Here is a 20,091-nt window from a genome sequence, read left to right as displayed (position 1 = left end):
GACAAACATGAGCTAGTCCTCCCAGCTTTTAAGGAAGTGGACATTCTACTGGGGAATACATCATACCCAAAGATGAGGAACTTACAAATTACGTGACTTGCCTAGGATCACACATCTAGTAAGGCTCTTTGGTTGAATTTAAGTTCACATTTCCTTACTCTAGGCCCAGAGTTCTCTTCATTGTTATATCTAACCATTATAATTATCAAAATGAGATAATGCTTGTAAAATATTTTGCAGACATTAAAACACTAGACAAATAACAACTACCATTATTCCTATTGTCATTATAAATCTAGTTTTGCAAAGAGCTGGTCATAAATGTTTATTTTGCATAGTTAAGCAATTAGAAATCTTCAAAGAGCTCCCAGCTTCCAAGTTCGGAAGTTCTCTGTTGGGAATTTTAAATTGTCAAATAATAAGTATTGCTACTTCTCAAAAGCCACGTCGTTCCTCTAAATTTGTTTTAAGGTTTGACTGCAAGAACATCCTGGCCTTCTGGATCCACTAATTGCTAGATGGTCTGGCACATGTCACAACAGAAGATAATGTTAATCTTTGGGGTATGTAAAAAGTTAATCCATGTTCCTGGTCCTTTGGCTCATACCAGAAATTGAAAAAAATTCTGAAGGGTTTCACTGGATTCTGAATGGGATTTCTATCACAAATATCCCACAAGTTCACACACGAAGCAAGACCTATGTTGCTAAGCATTAGGAGAGGATAGGTCACAAAGAACTTTGTGGGTGTTCAGTCTTGTCCAACTCTTCATGATCCCATTTTGGGTTTTCTCTGCAAAGATTCTAAAGTGTTTTGCTATTTCCTTCTCCAGCTAATTTTACAGATGAGGAAACTGAACCAATCAGGGTGAAGTGACTTGTCCAGGATCTACAACTAGTGTCGGAGGGCAGATTTGAACTGAGGAAGATGTCTAGATATTCTTTCCACTGCATCACCTAACTTCTCCCCCATAAAGAATTAAAATAAATGTTTTTGTACTTGACTGGGCCCATTAAAAGATAAATAAGGCAGCCCCAGGTAGAATTTGGAGAAAAACTAAACATTTTTTTCTAAGGCTATTATTTAAGTTTGACAAAGGGGTTCTTAATGTCTACCCTATGCTAAGTACTGGCTATTCCAATTCAAAATTGAGACAGTCCCTCTCTACCTTTAAGAAATTGAGCATTCTACTAAGGACGGCATAGGGTCATACATCTAGTAAGGGTCTGAGACTGGATTTGAACTCAAGTCCTCCTTCCTTACTCCATTTCCAGAGTTCTGTTCATTTCACCATTTAACGAGAAAGAAATCTCAGAAAGAAAGGTATTATTAGTTAGAGGGGAAGGAGAATGCTGAGAAATACCCTCTGTAAAGGCTGGGATCTGAATCATTTCCTTAAGAAATATAAGGAAGCTTATGGTAAGGGTGAGGAAGGAGAGTATTCTAATAATGGGGCACAGCTGGTGACAAAACATGGTTCCGGGAAGTGTGTGTCTGTCCATGTGTATGTCCTAGGGACCCTTTCTTAACAAAAATTCCTAACACTCTCAAAGGTTACCAAAAAGATTATTCTCCCTAAAGCTCTTATTCTACAGTTAAGGAAATGAAGTCAGGGGTGAGAAGGGTCACCCAGTAAGGGCAAAGCCAGGCTCCCTTCATTAATACAGTCAGCAAGCTGTGGGTTCATCTTTGGCATACATGGGGGTGTTGTACAGAGTACTTTAGTTCCATTTCTTCCCTTCCTTCAGCCTAAAGATTCTGGTAGAGCTCATTCTTATTACAGTCACCCTATCATGGTCTGATATCATTCTACCAAAGACAGAATGATGAGAGGGCCATCAGCCAGCTTCCTGTCTCAAAAATCTTGCCATCCCCGTGCTTCTGTCTTCCGAGCTGGCCCCCAGATGTAGGATGGGGAAGCAGGGGATCAATCAAACTGTTATTTAAGGAAGATCTTCTAGAGACTGAGGCAGGGCATCCAGGAATGAAGAAGAGAAGAAAGGATGAAGGAATCTCAAGCTTAAGGCATGGAATGTAAAAGTAGAAAACCAGAACTTTTTCTCCAAATTAAGTAGAATGTGGCCAGGACATAGGCCACTCTAGGGATTTGAAGGAAAAGGAAAGGAAGTCATAGTTGGGCTCAGGAGCCCTGGGTTCCTTTACATGGGAATAAGAAGATTAACCCTTCATGTGCTTGGAATAAATGGCTTCTATTATGGGCATCGTATTGATGGGCGTATCCATTTAAGTATATAATAAAATTCATGTCAATTTCTCTCTTTTTTTATTTTTTCTTTTCATTTTTTCTTTCCTCTCATCCTCCATCTCAGAGATGGCCAACATTAAAAACAAATGTGTGTGTACATATGTATGCATATGTAAACTAATTCTAAATATACTTTTATTTATCAGTTCTTTCTCTGTATTTATTAAGTGTTTACTTTATGCCAGGCTATCATTATGTTAAATGCTAGAACAAGAATATTCTTTCTCCAATCCATTAGCCACTCATCTGGAAAAATAGCCTTCCTAAGACATAGGTCTGACTGGATCCAGCTCTTGCTTTGACATTATCATTGACTTCTCATTGTCTTTAGGACAAGATACAAGCTTCCTTGTGATGCTCCAAAAGTTGATGCTCCCCAACCTTTACAGCCTTAATGTCATCTGGCTTCCTTCATCTTGTAGCCATATCAGTTTATAAAACTCTGGCCCAAAATTCACATGATCCATTTGTACATTTCAGAGATTTCCTCTTTATTTGCCCCTCTCAGAATCCCTGTTTTTCTTCAAGCTTCAGCTCTGGTGGTCTCCCTTATAAAATTTTCTTTATAACTTCTATTATCTCATCCATTGTAGGGATAGAAGAAAAATGAAACAACTTTAGTATATTGTAAAAATTAGAAAGTTTCATATCATCACCAAGCAACTTGTCATAGGATTTTTTTTCTTTTAAATCTCAAATATTCTATTGTTGCAAATCTCTAGGGAAGATAATTCCACAGCCTTCCTTGACAGCCTTACTCTAATATTAAAGAACCCTTAAGCTAAATAGAAAGATTCATCACAGAGGAAATTTTTTATTTGATGTATGTAATTAGTTTTAGTTAACTTTATTAATAAAATGTCGCAAATCAATTAGGTTTGCAATAATCAGAAGATGAGGGCCCAAGAGGTGTTATAGCTCTCACAACAGGGAAAGACAGAATTCCGTTTAGTTGGGAGGCAAATGTAATTAGATTTGATCTGAGGGATACCACTGGTCTGAACTCATCACTCTCTGTCCTTGGGCACATTACCCTGCCAAAGTGAGTCCTCAGAAGGGTTGAATGACATTAAATAGGGAGATTTAAATTTTGGACTTCTTTCTTACAATGTTTTGCAAAGGATGTTCTTCAGACTAAAATAATTGTTTCATCCCATAAATTTTTCACTTCTCTCTCCAATGTATAACAAATGCTCCCCTCAGTTGGATCCTTCATTTCATTAAGAGGATTGAGGAAAGGGAAATTATTTGTTCTATTCAAGACCTAGACCATGAGTATACTCTAATGTTAACTTCTCCATACATACATCTGATCCAGTGTTCTGCAGGCTGAATCATTGGCAGTTTACTTGGATTAAGATCTCAATTGTATCACTAATGTCTATAAGACATGGGGCAAGTGAATTAATTTCTGAATCCTCAGTTTCCTTGTCTATTAGGCTAGGGGATTAGACCTTCTGAAGCCTTTTCTAACATTAAACATTTTATCCTGAATCAGATAGAAGTACCTCCTAAGCAGAAGTGTGCTATTTAATACTTAACAATCATATCTCAAGGGAAAAAATGTATGCATTTAAATTAAAATATAACTTCACTGTTAACATTTGCTGCATCATTTTCTTGAGGCAAATAATAATAATAAATTATTAATTATGTTAATAATAATTATAATTAATCAGTCCCTGAGTTGTGGCATTTTTCCATTTCTTTTCCAAAGGGCAAATGTTCATACTAAGCATTTAACAATTGGCTCTCACAAGACAGTTTGAACTAGCTTCCATCACACTTCTGCATAAGTATTCATCCAAACAAGACCTCCATACCTACATAAATCCAGAGCTTTTCTTCTCTGGAGCCTAAGCTTTGGTAAGTTTTTGGCATATTTCTCACTGAATGAACAACTCTACCTGGCTTTGCAGACCCAGTCACAGGTGTTTCCAAGGTTTGGGGAAAATTGTCATCATTAATGCACCATAATTGTTATTGTTCAGCTATTTCAGTCCTGTCTAACTCTTCATGACCCCATTTTCTTGGAAAAATACTGGAGTAGTTTTTTTCCATTTCTTTCTCCAACTTATTTTACAGATGAGAAAACTGAGAAAACATGGTAAACGACTTGACCAAGTCAGCTTGTAAATGTCTGAGGCTGGGTTTCAATTCAGGTCTTCTTGATTTCAGACCTGGCCTTCTATCCACTGTGCCATCTAACTGCCCCTAACGTATCATTCAGATCACCCTAAATTTTTCTCAAGTCTAAATTAAACCATAGGAGAGAAATTGTAAGTACAGAAACCCCCTGAGTGTTCCTCTAAGTGTAGTACAACTCTTCCCAAGAAAAATAAGAATCATAGACATTTCTGTAACACTTTGAAATTTAAAGTACTTTGCGTAAATGACTTCATGTTAGGATCACAGACACCTGCTGAAGTAGGTGCTATTATTCCTGTTTTACAGGTGAGTAAACTGAGCATCAAGTGGCTTACTCAAGTTACTTAGCTAATAAGTAGCAACAAAAGGATTTGAATGCAGATTATTCTACCTTGATCAATTGGCTGGTCCAGCTTACATCCAATATTGAAAATAACTTAGCTTTATTTCTAGAGAGCTATAAGCTTGCAAAGTGCTTTAATAAGCATTATCTCATTTGATCCTCCCATTAACCTATGGGAGATAGTTGCTTTTTAAAATGAATATGTTTCCTGTTATTTCACTGATATAGGGAGTTCTAGATGAGGAAGATCTTTCTATGCAGGTGAGGGAATCACTTTCAGAGTTGTCTAGGGTGCTGAAAAGTGCATATTAAGTTATTTGGCCAGAGTCACAGACACATATGTTAGAGATGGAACGTTAATTCAGATTGACAAAACTGGTTCCTTATTCATTGCGCCACTCAGACACCTAGTTGATCTCTAAAATGTAGAAATTACTTGACATTAATGGATTTGGGGAATGATCAAATGAATGAAAACTCTACCTCCGTAAAATGCAGTGTAAATATATTTTGTTATTATTATTATTATTATAACTTGGTACATCTAAACAGCCCATTTCATTTAGGAAATGAAAGAAGAGAAAATTTATCCCAAAAAAACTGAAAAAGATTTGACACTTAGCTGACTCTAAAACATGATGATCCTAGATGAGATGTGGATCTCAAATTTAATAGCTATAGATCTGAACTGGATATATGAAAATGAGCACTTGGTTTTTTATGATAGCAATACAAAATGCCAATTTTCGAACCCTCAGCTTCCCCTACAAATATTTTATACCTCACAAACCTGTCTCCATGGGCTTAATAGCAGAATTCCTTATCCATAAAAGATCCACCAAGGAAATGGTTACCAGAGACCTTTCAATTATTCCCCCCCACCCAGGTTTTAGTGTTATTGTTGCTGTTGTTGTTTTCTTAGACAAATATTTTGAAAATTGGAACTAGCAGGGAACTTAGTGACTCATCCAGTATCCTCATTATATACAATTGTATACATTGTATATACATTATATACAAAGGATACTGAGTCTTATAGAAATGGCATGATGGGCTCTATATTCTATAATGGTCCATAGCTGAAAACTTCTCCAATAAATTACTAAGGAAGAAATACCTCTTGGAAGATCATTGAAGGTGAAATAGGTTCTCGGATATACCCATCATCCAAGTGAAATCTGTATGCTGTTTGATGTTAATTTTCTGTTGTAATGGGAAAGAAGCTCTGAGTTTGGATTCAGAAGACCCAGGTAGAAATTAAGACTTTGTTATTTAACTATCTTTCTAATCTTAAGGAAATTGCTTTTCTTCCCTGAATATGAGTTTCCTCATATTCTAAAATCTAATTTTTAATTTGGATGACTTTTAAGGTCCTTTCCAACTCTATTGATCCTGGATTGACTGAAATGTACAGGCAATCTAAGTTGTTCATTCATTGACATAAGGACATTGCATTGGTGGAAAATACTTCAAATGCAAATAAATTTTTATAAAATTATGTAGAGGAAGAGTAGAGAAGCTTTTGTTGAGTTGGGTGTCTTTACTACCCCCCCCAAACCCCCATGCTCTCTTCCTTTCTTACTAATCTTCAAGATTTTCTAATGAGGAAAAGGAAACCCAGGCATATTTAGCAATCTGTGTTTGCAGGTTGGAAACCAGAAAATGAAGACTAATAGTTTCTCTCCTGCTAATTTGATTTCTGCCTCTTTTCTCATGCCAGCCTAGGCAAGGGGCCCTTAGTTACTGTTTCCTGCAGATGGAGACATGAATAAGAGGAACTGCTGGCTGGTAGGTCTCCCTCCCAAAAGGAGGCCAGCTGGCTCATGGGGCTCAATTACAGACAGCCCCCACCACTGCAAGAAATAGAAAGTAATTGAGAACACAATGAAAACAACCGACTTTCCATGTACCAACAAGGCAGAGACTCAAGCCCTTGGAAGATGGTGGAGACAGCTCTCAGAAAACTCTTGATTCTTCTACATATTTGGGGCCACTGGAAGTTTGGAGAACCATGTTCCACATCAGGCTAAACTGAGGTCAATAAACTCTTAATGAAAATCTAAATCATATGTAATTTTCCATAGAAAGCACAGTTTATTATAGTGCAGAGGGTCTCAGCTTTTGGACAAAATGGAAATGGGGGTAGATGATGCCTTCAATCCCATCCCTTTCTGAATCTCTACTCTCTTACTTCTCTTCTCCCCCCCCCCCATTTCTTTTCTTTTCTCCCCCTATCCCATAGTCTAACTTGCCTGTTTCTTAACTAGCAATTACATTGGAGAGCCCTATAATTAACCAATTCATAATTAACCAATTCAGACTAACTCCTTAATGACTACTGAGGTTTAATGACCTGCCCCTCCCAGGATTATTTGCATTTTAAAACAAACATTGCTTCCTAAACCAAAGGAATGTATCTAATGGTGGAACCTCAGGCATTGAAACAGAACTAAATGGAAAATGTGGCTTTTTCAAAACAAGGAGGGAAAGGGGAGGATGTCTTTCTAAGCATTCCTCAAATCACTGCCATGAATAAGGTCATCTGAAAAACAAAAAAGCAACAGTTTGAGAGAAATGCACAGCAAGAAAATCTCAGAATTTTCTGCTACTATATTAAAAACAGACATTTTTCCTCTCTCTTGCTAAGACCAAAGGATGTTAGCCTCTGATAAACTGAGGTTTATCACCAGACAGGCCTTTTCTATCTTTCCCCCATGTTTCCTCCTCCTTTGTACATGACAGAGGAATAAGAAAAGAACTAAATATCCCAAGATCAATGGAAAAGGAAAGCAGTTAAACCATGGAGTTTTACCATTGTAAGATATCAATTAAAAAAAATTAACTGAAATAAGCTATGGTAAAATTCTTTAAGATCCCACATAGGATTTAGATCTAAAAGGAATTGCACATCTGGCCCAGTCTAAGCTCTTCATTTTATATTACCCTCCAAATCTACTTTTAATCATCTGACTCCCAGATCAATTATGTTCTACTACTGGCCTTCATATACATAAAGACACCTGAACAACAAGCAAAGGGGCTCAGTGAAATGGGATTGAGCACATTGAATGACGTAAGGGTCAGTACTATTTATATCAAAGGTATCAAATTCTCGGCCCTTGTAGACCAGCCAAACTTCTGAACTAGTCCAAAAAAGATTAAAATCAATTGAGAGATGCTTAGCAAAATAAATAAAAATGGAATGCAAAACAGGTGAGTTTATTTTGTGGTATTTCTGAATTAATATGCAGTAGCAGGGATCCTTTACTTGAATTTGATGTCACTGTTATATATAATAATAAATGAAATCTGCAGGTTAGGGAAATTATAAACTGAGATATTCCATGTGTGATATTTCAGAGTTAGTCAGCAAACACTTATTAATCCCCTATAGTGTGCCAGATATCGTGCTATGCACCATACCTACTCTTCCATCTTGGAAAAAGAAATAATTGCATTATTGAAATACAACTAGTTAGAAATAAAGAGGGAAGAGAAAAAGCAGAAAGCTGATCTCATATAAATCAGGACATCCTGGATCTCCCTCCCTTGTAAATTTGTCAAATTGTACCAAACAGAAAAGCAGTTTCGAACATCTCTAAAATTGGATAAGATTCTCGTCTCTGAGTGCTGTGTAAAAAGATTGAATTTCCTTTGGATTACATGGCAAGGGAGCTGGGACGGGCTAGGTTTCTATCCCAGTGAAATATTATCCTTGGAAATGAACCCAGCTCATTTGCTAAAGAGCACTTGTAAATTGTCCTGTTTTACTAAAAGCGACAGACTTTGCAAACTGCCCTGGATCTGCTTGTCCTCCTAGAGGTATTAATGGCAGAAACCTCAGGTAATGCCTTTTAACCAGAAAGAAACCTTTTAGTTTTATACCTTGCCTGGCAACGAATGTAGCTAGAGCCGCTTAACAGGGAGTATGGTAGTAATTGGGAATTCATGAAATCATATGACAGGCTCTGAAATAAGACTCGGGCTCTGACAGCCTTAATGTCTCATATTTTTAGCATTACATTTACTTGTGAAAAAAACAGACATTTATAATAAAGTCTAGTCTATAGGAAGTTCCTTGATTATAAGAACATATTGAAAGTCAGAAGTGGACTTAGAAATCATGTGATCAATCCCATAGGAATTTGAAGCACAGAGAGTGTAAGTGACTTGCCCAGCTGGGTAAGATGGTTGCCCAGCTAACCATCACTAGTTAGCGTTGGAAAAAGAATTTAACTTAAAAGCTTCCTGACTTCAAGTCCATCTAGCTGCCTCAAGTAATAGAGCTGGGCTTTGGACAAAAGCTACATCTGACTACATCATTACCTGGGAAAAGTGGATACACACTGGACCTAAAGCTAAGTAGACCTCAGACAGTTACTACTTGTACCACCCTGGGCTGGTCAGATCAATCCTTTGTTCCTCAGTTTCTTCATCTGTAAAACTGGTAAGTTGAATTTAATGGCCTGTGAGACTATTTCTAGTTCTAAATCTATGAACTTGCTCAATAAAGTCCAGTATTTGCCTGTGACCTCTGAGAACAAATACAAGCTCTTTTCTTTGATTTCTAAGTGCTCTCACAGCCTGACTCCAATCTGCCTTTCCCCTCATTATATTTTCTTCTCCTTTACCCTCAACAATCCAGTCAAACTGACCTCAGTCTCCCATTTCCATGGGAGCTTGTCACCCATACTGAGAATGCACTTTCGCCTCACTTCCATCTCTTAGGAGCCCTCATTCCTTGAGAAGTCAATTCAAGCTCTATGTTACCTACAAGCTTCCCTGTGTCCCTCAGCAGTCAGTCCCCCTCCCCATTTAACTTGTGTTCATTTCATATATAGCATGTATTTACTTATACACATGATCTTCTCCCAATATATAGTCCCCCTTCTCATTTAACATGTTTTATTTCACATCAATCATGTATTTACTTATACATGTGATAGTCCCCCAATATATTTCTAGACACTATTCCATTTATGGGGGTTTCTGTATCCCTAGTACCTAATGAACACTTGATTGAACCTTAGATCTTCAGACCCCAAGTACAGAGCTCTTTCCACTGCCTCAACTGTCATTTCCATTGATGAACTCCCCTATATCCTATGACTTTCTGCTGGTCTCGGATCTTGGAAACTGGATCCTCCATATTCTAATTTGAGCCCGATTGGGCCAAACCATGTGACCTTAAAGGGACCAACAGGGGATGAAATCATTCAGGCTCTTCTAGCTCCATTGCTCTAGCAGAAGCTAGCTATTGCAGGATACTCATTAAAATCAGAATATAAGCCTTGATAAGATTGCCATTGAGGGCTAAATAGATGGACTCTTAACTGGTAAAGTGGCTGTTATGTAAAAGGTCAACTGCGACCTCTAGTGGTCCCTAAATTAAGCTGCCTTGATCAAATCCCTAAGGTCCCACTCTAACAAGATGGGATCATAAAATTTCAAAGCTAGAAAGGAAGAAGCTATCCTTGGAAAACTAGTATCTGCACCTGAATGCCCTCTACATTCAAGGCAATTCATCAAGAATATACTAAGAGCCATTCATTTTGATTTTTCCTCAAACATCCTGACCAGTCAATTCATCAAACTCCTCCTCCTCCTCCACTTTACCTCTGTCAAAAAGATGGCCATACCTTTGAGCTTGCCATCCCTGGCCAAATGGACCACTTCCACATTCAAGAATTCTTAAATCGCCTTATCTAAAATAGGGTGGAGAAAGAACATTCTCAGCATGGGGGACAGGGTCCCATGGAAATGATACTATATTGACTTCTTATCTCCCTCTCTCTCTTATAAAACCTTATTTTGCACAATGACTCCCCTCCCAATTCTTTGACCCTTCAATTCTTTCCCAGGCCATCTCCGTTGCACTAACCATTCTCTTTTCTTTTTCCCCCATCTTGATCTCTTTGTGAACTGATCCATCTTGGTACTGGCTTCCTTTCTTAAATCCCTTATCATTTTGTCCATTATACTTAAGCTTGAGTCATTCCCACAATTTAACTTCTTCCCTCCATCATTCCTATCCACATGCAGCTGACAGAAAGTCCTGTGCTTACTAAATCCACCACAAATTTATGCTATGAATCCTCAACTAATTCCTAATTTGTTGGCCAGTGGTTTTGCAGTCCTGTCTGATTTTTTGTGACCCATTTGGGGTTTTCTTGGGAAAGATACTAGGGTGATTTGGCATTTCTTTCTCCAGGTCCTTTTGCAGATGAGGCAGACAGGGCTGAGTAACTTGCCCAGACAGTGTCTGAGGCCAGATTTGAACCCACAAATATGAAACTTTCTGATTCTAGGCCTGATTTTTTTATCCATAGCACCATTTTGCTACCTTGATCTTCCTTTCTACAACTCCTACAACTCTACAACTCATTGTTCCACTCTCTACAATGATTCTTATAAACATTTCATCCCTTCCTAAACATCTCATGCTTCTTCCTTCCCCATCCCCTCGAGAAAACTGCCTCATATTTTACAGGAAAAAAATTGAGACCATTGACCATGAACTCCTTCTTCTTATTTTTCTTCCTCATCTTATGTTATTCATAAACCTTTTGTCATTCTCTCTTCCTTCACTCCTGAAGATCAAGAAAGGTTTTTTAAAAACTTCACTGATGGGGAATGGAAATCAGCATCACAGAATTTGAGAACTGAATGGGCCTCAAGGGCTGTCTAGTCTAATCCCTACATGAAAGGAATCCTCACTGTAATGGACTCAACAAGTGGTGGCCATATTTTGTAAATCCTTCAAATCTCTTAATAATTAGGGAAATGAAAATTAAAGCAATTGTGGAGTTCCTTTTACTTGTTTTCAAATCTTGACTATTGACCAGAAGACTAGAAAGAGACTGGCTAAAAAGCAAGAAGAAAAAGACAGAGTAGAGATTAACATAGTACTTAAAATCAAAGTAGATAATAGAGAGGGGGAGAATTAGGATTAGGAATAGCTAGAGTTGAATTCTCTCAGATCAACAAGACTCAATGGCACAAGCAATTCAGAGATCAACAAAGGTTTCAAATCCTGGCCTCCATTGAACTTGAGAGAGTATTCCAAATTAATAATTTACAGATCCAGATATATACATATTTGACTGGGTTAATTTTTTTATTAAATATTTATTTTAATCCCTCTTCCCCCCCCAAAAAAAATGATACATGTTTAGACATCTAAAAGAAGGTTCTGTTAAGTGAGTAGATAAATAAGACACTGATTTGACACTGATTCAAAGACTACCAGTCCTCTCTGTACCCAACTGTGTATCATGATTCACTCCTTTGGGCTAAGGCAATGTCCTGAGCAAGTTCATGTTAAAAAAAAAAAAAATACACGTATTTGTGTTTTCTCTGATCTGAGAGTTATCTCCAAGACAAGCATAAAGTATACCCAGCATAAAAACAAACTATGAGATTAACCAGGCCTACTGGAAGACCTACTAAAGAATAGGATTCTGGGGGGAAATAGAAAGAACATGGATATTTGCTATGATGTAAAGAAGCTGGAAAGAGCCAATATCTGGAATCAGAGATCTATTTTAAAAGTGTCTCCAATACAAAGAGCATTTCTTAATGGAGAGTTGTAGGGAAAATGAGAACACTAGGTACCAGAATTAGGGGTAGAAGAGATACATTAAAATGAGAAGTTGTACTGTTAAATTTAGCCTTCTTCATGGTTTTGTGATGTGTTTAGCCTCTAAAATTATATCAGGCTTTTGAAAAGCAAGTTTTTAAGGGGAATCATTTTTAATCCAATATAAAATAAATTGTAAGAGAAAAATTTATAGCACCTCAACAAAAGCAAAACAAACACACAAAAACCCTATTAAATAGTAAAATGAATGTCTGTATTATGTAAACCTAGAATTAACTAAAATTAACTTTCAGTTTTTTTTCTTTTGTTAGCATTAAGGAAAAAATCTCTATAATTAATAAATTACACAGAAGCTTTAAATCACACTAAAAAACTGCAATATGTAGGCGTCAGTATTTTTCACTTGCAATTTCAAAGAAAACATTTATCAATGCACAAATACATTTTTCTTCATTTGCTTGGGAAAGTTCAAAGAGAAAATAGTCTAGTCTAGCAAAAATAAAAAAAAAAAAACAAATAAATTTCTGGAATCTATTTCATCACTGACCATTGATTTATAGGTTATTAAAGTCTAAATGGAGAAATGCCCAGCAATAAAAGAAACTTGAAGTGAAAAGAGATGTAACTAAGTCTCTCTCTTAAAGGAAGCTTTTCTATATCATTCTCATCAAGTTCCTAAAGAATGCCATACTTTTGTGCCCTAAAGAGATTTTTTAAAATTTAAAACATCAAATTATATTTTCAGTTTGAGGGTGACACAAATAAGGGTTTGGTTGGTTGGGAATGTTTTAAAAATAGGTAATACAGACCTCTAGTGGTTGAAATAGATAATTTGAAAGGAAAAAAAACTATATATTCCCAGTTCCTGATTTTAAAAAGAAATAACTTTTACATTTAAAGATGATTTTTTCTACATAAATGTATTGAGAAGAAAATTCCTTTCTTTACCTTTGACTCTTTTTCATCCTTTTAGAACAGTGTCTCTACTTATCCTGAAATGAGCAAGATTTTCCCAGTAACCTCATCAATCTCATTACTCAATTTGGAGGGCAGGCGGGGAAGAGGATAAGAATCAATTTTAGTTTGGGGGGTTTTGGTGGAATGCCGTATGTTTATAACTTTCTTATGGTCCAAGCTTAATGGCACCATAAAATGAAACAGACTATACATGTATGTGCACATACATATACAGATAAATAAAATAAGCTGAGAGCATAATAATAAATCAAGCAGAAAAATATTCAAACATTTTTCAAGAGAAAGCTATTATAACTCATTTAGCTAGAGAAATTCTCATCGTCGGTTTGAAATTTGAAAAACAGAGTTCAAATGCCTATCATAGAGTTGTCATAAAGACATCTCACAGACTTTGATGATTTGGTTTCATTTTTTTAAAAAAATCCCAGTTTGATAAACTGTGTCCAGAGAGAAGTATACAAATTATCATTATGGTCCATGATGGGTAGTAATTCACTAACTCTGTTCAGGCATGACTCAGATGAAATAATTAATTATATATGGTATTTAATGATATACAAGTAATTAGTCTAACTAGCTCATGCCTACATGGACTAAATAAACCTACAATCTCAAAGAAATATTTGCTCTTAAGATGTGATTCTCCCCCATACCCTCAAAATGCTACCTACAAAGTTGGGACCTTAATGAATATCAAGCTAAAAGTAGATTTTTACTAAACACACAATCTCAAAGAAATATATGTCCTTAAGATGTGATTCTTCCCTACACCCCCAAAATGTTACCTAGTTAGTTAGGACTTTAATAAATGTCAAACTAGAAGTAGATTTTTACCTGTTTCTCGTTTTTCTTTTTAAATGTTAATTTGATTATCTGTTAAACAGCTTCCATCTTGCTATTTCTTTGGGCAAACTTCCTCTATTAATGTTTGTAATGTGTTTTTTTCAATTTCACAGTCCCATCACTGACACAAAATGGCTGTGTCACCCTGAGCAAATCATTTAACCCTCCTAAGCTATAGGCAATTTTCTAAGACGAGAAGGAGAGAAGATAGAACTCTGTGCTGATAGATGGCATTTCCTCACCTGGAAATTCCCCTGCCAATGAAATCACAAGTCTGGTTCCTGTGCTTATCCTTTGAAGGATGTTATGAAAATTGGCTGATATAGTTGTGGGATGCTTTGACTCCTCCAAATACAAATGAGATTTTGTGGAAAGAGAATACAGCACATTGACAGTAATCACACTCTGGGTTTGGCTTCCATGACGGGAGCTGTCTGTGGCTGTAAGAGGGATATAGGTATTTCTTTGCCAAAGAGAAATCAAAGTATTTAGAGGTCCATGAGATTAGCTGGATCAAAAGAAGCAATTATAAATGTGCATCATTTGTTAGATGGGGACAGGGAATAAAGTCTCAGGAAAACTGGAGTTCAAAACTTGCTTCGGAAACTTTTTGGCTGTGGGACTCTGGGAAAGACTCTGTCTGCCCCCATTCTCTCATCTGCAAAGTGGGAGTAATAATAGCACGCAGCTCCCAGCGTGGTTGGGAAGATAAAATAGGATAATATTTATAAAGAGCTTTGCAAAATGTTAAATAAATGTGAGCTGTTATTATTATTTAGCCTGGAAAAGACCTTTAAAGATGATTGATTCTCTTAATCTTACAGATGAGGAAAATGAGATCCAAAGAGGTTTGCCCAATTCACCCAGCTAGCAAGCAGCATACCTGAGACTCAAACCTAAGTCTCTTCTCTAAACCAATGTTCTTTCTATTAAATGAGGCAAGAATCCACAGGCTCTCAGGGTAAAGGGGCTTCTAAGGGAAAGGAAAAGTCCTGCAAGTAAAGCAATGTGTTTAGAGATGGAGGATATGAGTGCACATTTAGGCTCAATCATAGGCTCATAGATTCGCTCATAGGTCATGTAATCCAGCCTCCTTTTACATAGGGACAAATGAAAGCCCCAAAACATTGACAGCAAAAACCACCCAGGTGGTAAATAGAAGGAAACATATTTGAACCCATGGCCTCGGACCCTAAATCCTGTGGCCCCCATTGGACCCCATTTACTTAATCTTGAGGCTTCTATCAAAGAAGGGGAATGGAGTGGTCAGAGGTGTCAGCCATACTGTGAGCCAAAACACTTTGAAATGGGCTTGATTCCGATGAAAATATAATGGGAGGATAATTAACAAAATAAATAAAAACACAATTAAATATAGTTAATATTATATTTTAAAACTAAGTCAATATGTGCCTGTAAGTTTCTAAATTAGTGACCTCCACTTCTTTTTGACTAAGTGATAAACAACTATTTGGCCATTGGACTAAGTTGTGAGAATCCATTTTCACTTTTTAAATCAGTGACCCTGTGATTGAGATTTCTTCCCTAAAATATCCTACCTCAAAAAGCAGGTATTTCACTTCTTCCTATGTAACAGGATCATCAAAGCATTCTATAAATGTATAAAATTCTGTCTCCATCTCTATCTCTATTTTTCTCTTCTGTCTCTATTTCTCTTTCTCTCTGTCTCTGTGTGTCTCTCTCTCTCTCTATATATATATATGTCTCTCTCTCTCTTTCCTTCCCTCCAACCCTCCTTCCCTCTCTTTATCTTTCTTTCTCTTCCTCTTTTTCTCCCTCTCTCCCTTTTTCTCTGTATCTTTCTCTGTCTCTTTCTCTCTCTTTCTGTCTTTCTCTCTGTTTCTGTTTCTATCTCTCTGTGTATGTACCTCTCTCCCTTTCCTTCCCACCATCCATCCTTCCCTCTCTTTGTCTCTCTCTTTTTTATCTCTCTGTCCCTGCCTCCTTCCTTCCCCTCCCTCTCTCTGTCTCTTTTTGTGCGAATCTCTTTCTTCCCCCTCACTTACTCTTCCACTACACAAGCCCAGATGCTCCTTCACTCACGCAAAACACTTTGAAATGGGCTTGATTCCGATGAAAATATAATGGGAGGATACTTAACAAAATAAATAAAAACACAATAAAATATAGTTAATATTATATTTTAAAACTAAGTCAATATGTGCCTGTAAGTTTCTAGATTAGTGACCTCCACTAATACCCACGCATTCCGTCAGTCTCATACAGCCAATCTGCTTTCTCTACCACAACAGGTTCTTGCCTATTGATTACGGGGTGGGGGGAGGAAGGGAGAGTAAATAAACAGTAATCAGAACTTCTACACAATCCCTAGAGCCTTCCTACCCATGTTGTCTCCTGTGTTCCAAAGTCAAGATTTAAGCCCCAGGTCCTATTATTTATTAGGTGTGTGATTTCAGGAAAAGCAATTTCCCACTGGGACTCAGTTTTCTCTTCTGAAAAATAAAGGGGTTTGACCGAGCCATCCAAAACAAAAGATATCATTGTGTTAGTGCATCTCTACTTACATTCACTGTATCCATTTTAGTTCCTAATCTTATTTAAAGAAACATTTCATTCTTTAATGAACCTTGGAGAATATTTTCTCAAAACAGGTATAAATAAGAGTGTCTCATGAGTCATCATCATAAACAAATTTAGATGTAGTGCTCATGAGAAAGAGGGCAGTGGGGAGTTTTGCAAAATAATTAGAGAAGAGACAACGGGATGTATTGGAAAAGGCCGGATCCTGAGACCTATTTATGGAATCTAGAACTAGAAGGAAGCTTTAGGATCACCTGGTCTAAGCCCTTTTTCAGTTTTTTTTTTTTTTTTTAAGTTCAAACCTTTAAGAGTACTCCCTCTTCTGATGGACAAATCATCTCTTCTTCTACCATTTATATTAGAGAAGAGGCACCTAGGAAATGACAGAGCTCTGGTCCTAGAATCAGAAAAGCTAGAATTCAAATCCTGCATTAGTTTTGCTTGCTATGTGACTTTGGGCTAGTCATTTAACCACTGTCTGCCTCGGTTTCCCCATCTGTAAAATGGAGAAAAAAATAATGCTTTCTAGGATTTTGTGAGGATCAGATGAGATATTTATAAAATGCTTTGCAACCTTAAAACATTCTATAACTGATTGTTCTTATTATCATTGTTATCATCTCATCACTACCATTCCTACTATTTCTATTCTTCTTCCTCCTCCTACTTTTACTACTACTGCTACTGCTGCTACTACTATTACTATTACTAATACTACTATTATTACTACTAATATCATTATTGCTACTACTACTATTACTATTACTACTATTGTTATTACTGCTACTACTACTACTAATGCTAATACTGTTACTGCTACTACTATTACTACTACTACTACTACTAGTAATAATAATAATAATAATACTATTAAAGAGTTGCCATGAAACTAAAAGGTTTAATGATTTAGCCAAGATTACACATTTAGCAAGTCAAAAAGACCTAAGTCCAAATCTAGCCTCAGACACTTACTAGTTGTGTGACTCTGGGCAAGTCACTTAACTCTGTCTGCCTCAGTTTCCTCATCTGTAAAATGAGTGGGAGAAGGAAATGGCAAAAAGCTCCTCCCAAAAAAAAAAACCCAAATTGTTGATTTTTGTCCTAGCACAGTACCTAATACTGTTAGTATTTTGACAATGCTGAATAATTGATTAAAATACTGACATAATCTAGGTGATTCCCTGACTGAAGACTACTAGTGGATTTCTGCCCACCAACAGGATATATGCAACATTGGAAAAGCATTTTCTTCAGTGAAAAATAGATATCAGGAAAAGCCAAAGAGACCTGGTTAAAGTTTTTCATATTTGGTCTCATTTAATTAAAATACATTCAGTGGTCTCCCACATTTCCCAATCAGCTTTTTTTTTTTTTAATTCTAGCACAGTACCTTGAGAGAATTCTAAAGTGACTTCATAAAACTCCCTGAACAAGCCATTTTTAAGCTGTGAAATAACAATCCATTACAATTCCTCTCTGAAGAATTGTTGAGTGACTTACCCACTCTGGGCTTTAGTTTCCTTATTTGTTAAATGACTGTTCAGTTTGATGAGTCCCAAGGTCTCTATCAACTCTAGAGCCTTGAATCCTCTAGAGTGTATCTATTTCTGTGATTCTACAGTAGAGTAGCTCCAGAAACACCAAATATACAGAATATGTTCTGGAGAAGCAATTTGGTCAAATAAGCAATCAGACAAAGAATATACCTGGGGAATTTAGAAGTCTTATAATCCCTTCCTAGATCTCTTATTTGCTCCTGCCATACTCCAGGTGGCTTAATTCAGTCTCAGTTTTCCATTCTTAGTTTTCCCCTAGATAGAACTTAAGCAGGATTTTTTATCTAGTGCATTGAGTAGCACAAGAATAAAATCTCATGTAAAAGCCAAAAGATAATCACGAATATTTCGGACTCTTCTGCTTTTCAATGGCTAGAGCTAGGATCCTAATCATCAGCAAAGCTTGAGTTACACAAGTGGTTCTTAAACTTTTGTTCTCAGTATCTTTATATTATTTTTAAAAATTACTGAGAATCTGTCCAAAGAGTATTTATTTATGTGGGTTGTATTTATAGATATTTACCAAACCAATTATTAAAAACTAATGTTGAATTTGTAGACCCTCTGAAAGCGTTTCAGAGACTCCTCCCCCTCAGGATTCTCTGGACCACATTCTTGAGGACAACTGATTAGACTGCAGGTCAAAGGACTGGAAGACACTTTAGAGATCATCTTGTCTTCTATTGCACAGGTGGGATAACTGGATCAGATTTACCAATGGTCACATGCATAGTAACTGACCAAATTAGAAATGAAATCCAAGATCTCTGACTCCAAATGAAATAGTATTTCCCTATATCACACTGATAATAAATAAATATATTAAATCAGAGAAGAGAGCGGATAAAGGAAGTGTAGAATCAGTGGCATGCTAGTAAATGTTTAACAATCAGCTCTCAAAAAATGAATCCACAACCCACTTTTAAATTTAATATGCCCATAAAACATTTTTTAAAAAATTTTACCTTAAATATAATACTTTCTCCATCACTTTCTTAAGTCTAAACAAAACAACAAAATGATAAGTCGAGCCTCATTTTGTAACATTTGTCAATTTTTCAGCTGTAAATGCTAACACTGAAAATTTAATTATAACCAGTAGGAATTGGCTCCTAGTCAGAGAGAGTTCGCATGGAGCAAGGATTTGAAAGGACATTTTGTATTTGGGATAGAGATGAGGAGTCTGAAACTTAGAGAGGTAACAAACAACAGAGTTAGGTCTGACATGTTGACAACTTAAATCTTGCAAATTAGAGATCATCTGGTTCAACCCTTTCACTTTATATAGATAAGTAAACTGCAGGGGAGAAAGGGGGTGACTTGCCTCAGGCCATTTAGAGTCAAAGAGCAATGTCAAGGGCTCTAATACAAAATATAGGGTTTTTTCCTTTCATATTTCCAATGCCTTTTCCCACTAAGCCCTCACAGTAACTTAACCTACCTGCCCAGTTTCACCTTCTACATCTACTAGGACAAGTGAGCTACACACTTTCTAAATCTCCTTATAGCTCTAAACTCTAGATAGTCCCATGATATATCCAGTTAACTAGTGAAAGATTCTGAGAGTTGGAATATTCTCAAGGATTACCTAGTCCAAACTAGAAGGAATTCCATGTGGCCATCCAGTCCATCTAAGGAACTCCACTGAAAAATCAAACATCTTCTGACACAATTCATTCAACTTTTATTGGACTAGTTCTAAGTGTAAGAAAATTGATTATACATTTGTCTCTCTTCAATTTCTCTCCACCCCTCTGGGCTCCTGATTATTTCTTCTTAGTTCAATGAGAATAAG

The 20,091-nt window shown here is 36.6% G+C and overlaps 1 protein-coding gene across 2 annotated transcripts in view; it reads left to right on the top strand.

The window, feature by feature from the left end:
• Nucleotides 1-20,091, top strand: part of AGTR1 (angiotensin II receptor type 1) — a 49,047-nt gene that overhangs the window by 15,686 nt on the left and 13,270 nt on the right. Inside the window, exon 1 of one of the 2 annotated variants that reach the window (XM_051983313.1) lies at nucleotides 4,039-4,132. The exons of the other annotated variant lie outside the window; for it this stretch is intronic. The gene's annotated coding sequence lies outside the window, so the exon portion shown is untranslated. Of the gene's footprint in view, nucleotides 1-4,038; nucleotides 4,133-20,091 lie in introns of those variants that run through there. 2 annotated transcript variants of the gene reach the window in all.

Source organism: Antechinus flavipes, chromosome 3 (genome assembly GCF_016432865.1).
Source record: "Antechinus flavipes isolate AdamAnt ecotype Samford, QLD, Australia chromosome 3, AdamAnt_v2, whole genome shotgun sequence".
Classification (NCBI taxonomy): Eukaryota; Metazoa; Chordata; class Mammalia; order Dasyuromorphia; family Dasyuridae; genus Antechinus; species Antechinus flavipes.
This window is presented reverse-complemented; position numbering and strand designations above follow the sequence as displayed.